At 36.2% G+C, this 6582-nt stretch overlaps 1 protein-coding gene across 1 annotated transcript in view; it reads right to left on the bottom strand.

Annotated features, from left to right (window-relative positions):
- Positions 1–4794: 4794 nt before the first annotated feature.
- Positions 4795–6582, bottom strand: part of LOC107556066 (dnaJ homolog subfamily B member 6-like) — a 36821-nt gene continuing 35033 nt past the window's right edge. Inside the window, exon 10 of the mRNA XM_016239057.1 lies at positions 4795–4829. The gene's annotated coding sequence lies outside the window, so the exon portion shown is untranslated. The remainder of the gene's footprint in view (positions 4830–6582) is intronic.

Below are 6582 nucleotides of genomic sequence, written 5' to 3'. Positions count from 1 at the left end.
TTACACACATACATACACAAGCGTTCCCATTCTAACCCATTGCCTTGATATGCTGGTATATGGATGGAGCTCTTTATAGAGCATCTTTCATGCCCTCACCAACTTATAACCAGGCTCTTTTACAGACAATGTATTACATAGAAAATAGGTTGATTTATTAAGAAAATAAAAAATAATAACAAACATAGCACGATTTATATATATAATATTTACATCCAAATTAAAATGTTTTGAGTAGTTTTGTTTTTTCTTTTTTTAAAGAGATGAATAATTTTATTCAGCAAGGCTGCACTAAATTGATCAAAAGTGACAGTAAAGACATTTATAATGTTACAAAAGATTTCTGTTTCAAATAACTGCTGTTCTTTCAAACTTTTTAGTCATCAAACAATATAAGAAAAAACTACCGTGGTTTCCACACAAATATTAAGCAACATTATCAACATTGCAGTAAAGACATTTATAATGTTACAAAAGATTTCTGTTTCAAATAACTGCTGTTCTTTCAAACTTTTTTTTCTTTCAAAAAAACTGCTTTTTTCTTTCAAAAACTACCGTGGTTTCCACACAAATATTAAGCAACATTATCAACATTAATAATCATAAGTAAAGCTTCTTGAGCACCAAATCAGTATATTACAATGATTTCTGAAGGATCATGTGACACTGAATTCAGGTTTGACATCACATGAATAAATTACATTTGAAAATATTTTAAAATAGATCAGTTATTTTAAATTATAATAATGATCAAACAAATGCTACCTTCTGATCAAATAAATGTAGCTTTGATGAACAGAAGAGACTTTCAAAATGTTTAAAAAATCTTACCGGCGCCAAACTTTTGAACAGTGCATTTCGTATATTCAATATAACATTTAATTCGATATAACATGAATTCTGTCAAAACAACTCTCGGAGGGATTGGCATGGTAATGTACATGACAATGTTAATGTATTTGGTCTTGGCGGAATAGATCTGCTACGCTGCTGCTGCTGCTGCGGCAGAGCAAGTACCGAGACTTGCTACTGCCAATGCATCCACAACATGCTGCTGTAAGCATGTAAGAAATACTGCTGCTGCACATATAACACATATGAATAACCCCCATATAGCATACATGAATCACCCCGTAGCAGATCTATACAGGTGGAGCTGGGGAAGGTGGAGGGTTTCTGAAATGTGCTGCCAGCTGCTACAGCAAACAAAAGCCAGGTATTTGAATATTGAGCAGTAAGCTCATTGGCTACCTATACAGGAGAGAACCAATCAGCTGCCATGTGACTGATGTCGCCAGGTCAGATTGAGCTAGACCTATCGGACTGCGCCATCTAGAGTTTCATGCCAGAACTCTGTATTTCATGCATATGTATACAGTATACATTTGGCTAAGCCGGATGATTTAACACCCAAGGTGACTTGCACATGTTGAGGAAGTGAGTGTTAGATAAGGGAAATCTCATGATCTGAATAAGAATCTCCTCTCATTACACCTCATGCTCTCGCACGGTTATTAACCATAGAGGAAGCACAAGGAGGGGCTGACAACATGAACGAGGAGAAAAAAACAGACTGACATCTCACAAGCTTTCATCCCTGTCCCATCATGCATCAGGGGACACTTCTGGCATTTTGTCTCCTCTTTTTTCCTCGTTTTCATCAGTGTCGTTGACGGAGGTCAACTCCGCGACCCCAATATTGCAAACTGTCACTCAGAGTAAGTGAGTTTATCAACACACATCTAATCGGCCAGCCTCTCCGCAGGGACATTAACCATCTGCATACTGAGATTGGCTTTTCCCTCCCTTTCCTGCTCGGAGTCGAGGAGGTGTCGTCCGTGCTCGCATAATTATCAACAATAAAGAGCGGCGCTAACAAGTATGTCATGGTATATTAGTGTCACAGACGTATTTAGACACCTAAATGATATAGATTCTGCAGTTGGAAGTCAGAGGTCAATAATGATACGGGAGGCTTAAGAGGTTATTTACAGTTCTGAAACTTAACGAAGGATCATAAATGTTAAGATTAAGTTAAAATTATGCATTTAGCAGATGCTTTTAACCAAAGTGACTTACAGTGCATTCAGGCTATACATTTTTTATCAGTATGTGTGTTCCCTGGGAATTGAACCCACAACCTTGGCGCTACTCATGTAATGCTCTACCACTGAGCCACAGGAACATGATCTGTGACACAGAAACTCCAAACAAGCAGTGATGCATATAAAAGCCTAAAGAACTCAAAACACAGTCTTACTCGAAAATCCTGACAAGAATTATGTAGAATAACCAAAGACTAATGATGTCTAATTTAGGCAAATTATGTTCATGTAGCCTTTTTTCCGCACGTGTCACCACTTGATTCAATATGGGGCTGTATTCTAGATAACTGCTAGGTTTAACAATACGCCACTGACTTATTCTCCCTCCTTCAATGCAAGTGAGCTCACTTTTTTTGTAAGGTTTTTTTTTGTGAGACCATGTGCTGTCACTGTGTAGGTGTATGTGCATGTGCATGTGTTTCTGTGTTTGTGACATTGAAATAGCAGGCTCCATGTTGTCCTTCATCTGTTTATGGTAATTATGGCTTTTATACCTTCTCAGCACAGGAGGCTAGTCGGCCCGATTCCGTATGAAAGGTTCAAATGGTTTATAGGGGAACAGCTGCACTAGTAAAAAAAAAACCTGTGTATCAAGCATCTGTGTTGTTTTTGTCTTATATAAAGGATGAAATAGCATGTCACTGCAAAATCCCTCCCAATGTTCATTGTGCGAAAAATCAATAACGTGTTATTAAAAATGCTCGCAGCCATTGTAAAGACAACCCGCACATTTAGACTGAGATGGAGAGCTGATTATGCATTTTAATGAGACTGTGATTCACAGTTGCAAGAAAAAGGTGAATAAAAGACTGAAAAACAAAATGTGCCATGCAGAACAATAAGCTGCAACAACTGAGTCTGCATTCTGACAAAGTAATATAAAACACTCGAAAGGGTTACTCAGACTCTATGTAGACAGACATTTCGGTATCCTCTAAACCTTTCTTTTCATTGCAGCCAAAGTGGTCCAATAAGGGTCTCATCCCATTTCACATTTGCTGTTACATAGGCACATCCTTCTCTCCCCTCATACAGATGTTTTTTTTCTTTTCATCTCATTTCATCCCTATTCCTCTCCAACTTTCCTCTAGATCTCTCCTGTCTGACCTTCCCGCTACGGTGCTCTCTATTCCTCTCTCGGTGTCTTGTCACTCATCAGTGGCTAATCTCTTAGGTTAGCGGAGGTCAGGTAAGATCAAGAGGTCAACTCCCTGGTGCTCCTGCTGAACAAATAACAGATAGTGAACTCTGAACCTCGCCTTTGCATGAGAATCAACATCATTTTTCAGCAGCTGGTTACCACAGCAACCAGGACGCCTGCCCTAGGGTTTCAGACACCCCCCTCTTTCTCCCCCTCCCCTCTCTCTCTCTCTTTCTCTCTCACTTCTCTCTCATCTGCATCACAGATGAGTCCCCTCTCTACTCTGCACAAAAAAAGAAAAGAAAAAAAAAAATTTCATCCATAATTCATTGTGTGTGTCCCACCCCCCTTCCGGCACGACAGCCCACCCTAGTAACAGGAACCTAGCAACAGCAACAACTCTCCACTAGGCTTTCAGCCTATAGGGAACTTTCAAGTCTCATCAAATTCAACCAATAGGGTGGGCGCGGAGAGGAGGGACAGGGAGAATAGTGTTTTTCTAGACAACTGGGAAACACAGGCAGGGTGTGTTCCAATCGTCCAATAGTGCCCTGCAAAGTGAATTTACAGTTCTATTTGGCCATCTTAAGTGAGTATAAAACATGTGACAGTTACAGTTCATTCACCGTGGGTTACAGTTAAAAAGACACAACACATTTGTTTTTGTATTAAAATTGCAACATTTTCTTGTTTTGTATAAATGGGTGTATACATGAGATGTAATTACTATATATGGGGTAAGATGGGGGAAGAAGCCTTCCTTAAGAACAATGTCCATATACTGAAAAAATGTAACACATTTACATCAGTTTAGAATGTAGAGGATCGTAATGCATCATACTATTATGGCCATCAAATGGAAACAATTGACAATTTAGTTGTAATGGCACAAAAATGAAAATTATGCACAATATAGCAACAGTAACCATGCAGTGAGACTGAATTATTCCACTCAGTTTTAGGTTATGATGACTTATGAAGTTTACAGTATTGTTCTTAGGCTGGGGAATTATTAAAATAACAACAACTTAAATAAAAGTTATTTGCAAAAAGAAAAACAAACAAACAAACAAAAACAATATTTGTATTTATTAACATGTTTACACACAATGTTAACTATCTGGGGACATTCCATAGACGACTTCTGTTTTTATACTGAGCTAATTATACTATATCTGTACCCTTAACCCTCACAGAAAATTTTATGTAATTTTATATTTTTATTAAAATTTTTACAAATGAGGATGTCCCTGGATGTCCCCTCAATTTTTTTTTTTTTCCGGGTTTAGCTGACTACCAAATTTATCCCCAATTTGTACACACACAAACACACACACACTCACTCTCCCCCAAAATATTTTCTCCAAGACACTTTCATCCTGAACTGGAGGTCAGCTAAGCTAATGGGCCCAATTCACTCACACTCTCTCTTTTCACTTTGTCTAACATTTTCAAGTGACCTAATATTTTGGGGAAAGATGTCCCCAGGGGCATTACCCCAAGGCTACAACTTTTAACTTTACAATTCAGAAAAGAAAAAAAGAAGGAAAAAAAAAATATATATATATATATATATATATTTCCTCAGATCTAAGTTAATTATTGTAACCTTAAGTCCACAGTGAACAAATATACATACAAACTTTTCATATTCAATGAAATGGCAACATGAATTAGTGCACATGCGATTTATAAATATGCTGAAGTGAGTTTTGTCACCATCTGTGGTCAAGAAGAAAATTAATTTAAAATCAACTTATTTTTCCCTTAAAATGATACATTTTCTCTATATTCTGAATAAAATATTGAAATTTGAAACTTCCACACCATTGCGTTCTGTTTTTATTCACAATTTGTACAGTGTCCCAACTTTTTTGAGATGTGTTGATGCCATGAAATTTAAAATCAACTTATTTTTCCCTTAAAATGATACATTTTCTCTATATTCTGAATAAAATATTGAAATTTGAAACTTCCACACCATTGCGTTCTGTTTTTATTCACAATTTGTACAGTGTCCCAACTTTTTTGGAATCGGGTTTGTGTGTATATATATATATAGTATAGTTAATTATAGTGTATATAATAATGTATATATAAATATAATAAGTATAATAGTTATTTGTAGTATATGATGCCATTTTACTCAGAAACACTCATCTGCAGCGCTGTCAGTGTTTGATGATGTTTCAGGACATTCCAAACTAATAAACTATTTCAGCTGCTATTTTAAGCGCTATCATTGCTTTGGCAGTGTAAAGCCTTTTGTCATGCTGAAAAAGCTACTGGAATCTGAATCTGTCAATCTCTGACAGCGATGTGGAGTTTTTCAAACGACTCGACCTCAGACCACATCTCTGCTCAAATGGTACGTAAACACTCAGTAATTGTTAGAAAACCCTCTCTGTCTTTCTGTTGAGTCCAGACAGGTCTTACCCCTCCTTTTTCTCCCTCTCTCTCATTCTTATATATACAACGCATTCTCTCTGAATTCCTCCTTCTGTATCCATCTCTCTCTCTTGATATTATGTTTTAAATATGTCTTACTTATATGCGAAGTATGCATGCTTAAATGTATACATTTGCTTCTCTTGTTTTTCTGTCCCCAATAAAGACATGAATGTTATGACTACAAGGGTAAAGGAGTTCGTGATGAAACCATGAAGACAGTTCAGCATTCTTCGCAAAAGTCTATTCCTAATATGTCCATGTTTTTCTGTACATGTGGCTATTTTATATAAACACATGTTCTTGGCCAAAGATCCTACGTGTATGTTATTCATATCCTCATTGGTTAAGAGGATGAAACTCCCCTCGACATATGCCTATATAATATCTGTATTTCTATGAATAAATTGAAGTATTGAGGATACATTTGACTGTGTGTTTTCTTACTTCCCGGCCGTATTTACACTTTAAGGAGACTGAGAAAAGTTCAAGGTGGCAAAGAGAATTTACAAAGGGACCAAATTGTTATTCTTTATTAACAGTAATATATTTTGGAGTATCAACCTGAGTCAATATTTATTCTGATTACTTTCGTGTGACTGATCAAGTTATTATATGTAGCAAAATGCGTTCCCTGTGTTCAGATTTGACCATAATAATAATGCAAAAACTGACACTTCAAATTAACCTTTAAATGTCAACTTTTACAAAAAGTAGTCTTTAATAGTCTAAATACTATATATATCCAAAAACATAATCTAATACAAGCAATTATGTTTGAAAACAATGTTCCCAGTAAATATCTAGTAAACATTTAGTACCGAAAAATCCCCTTAAAATACAAAATGTTCGAGACAAAAATATGATTGAACTAATATATATATATAT

The sequence above is a fragment of the Sinocyclocheilus grahami genome, unplaced genomic scaffold (assembly GCF_001515645.1).
Source record: "Sinocyclocheilus grahami isolate Dianchi unplaced genomic scaffold, SAMN03320097.WGS_v1.1 scaffold554.1, whole genome shotgun sequence".
NCBI lineage: Eukaryota > Metazoa > Chordata > Actinopteri > Cypriniformes > Cyprinidae > Sinocyclocheilus > Sinocyclocheilus grahami.
Note: the sequence above shows the minus strand (reverse complement) of the source record. Positions and strands in the feature narration are given on the sequence as shown.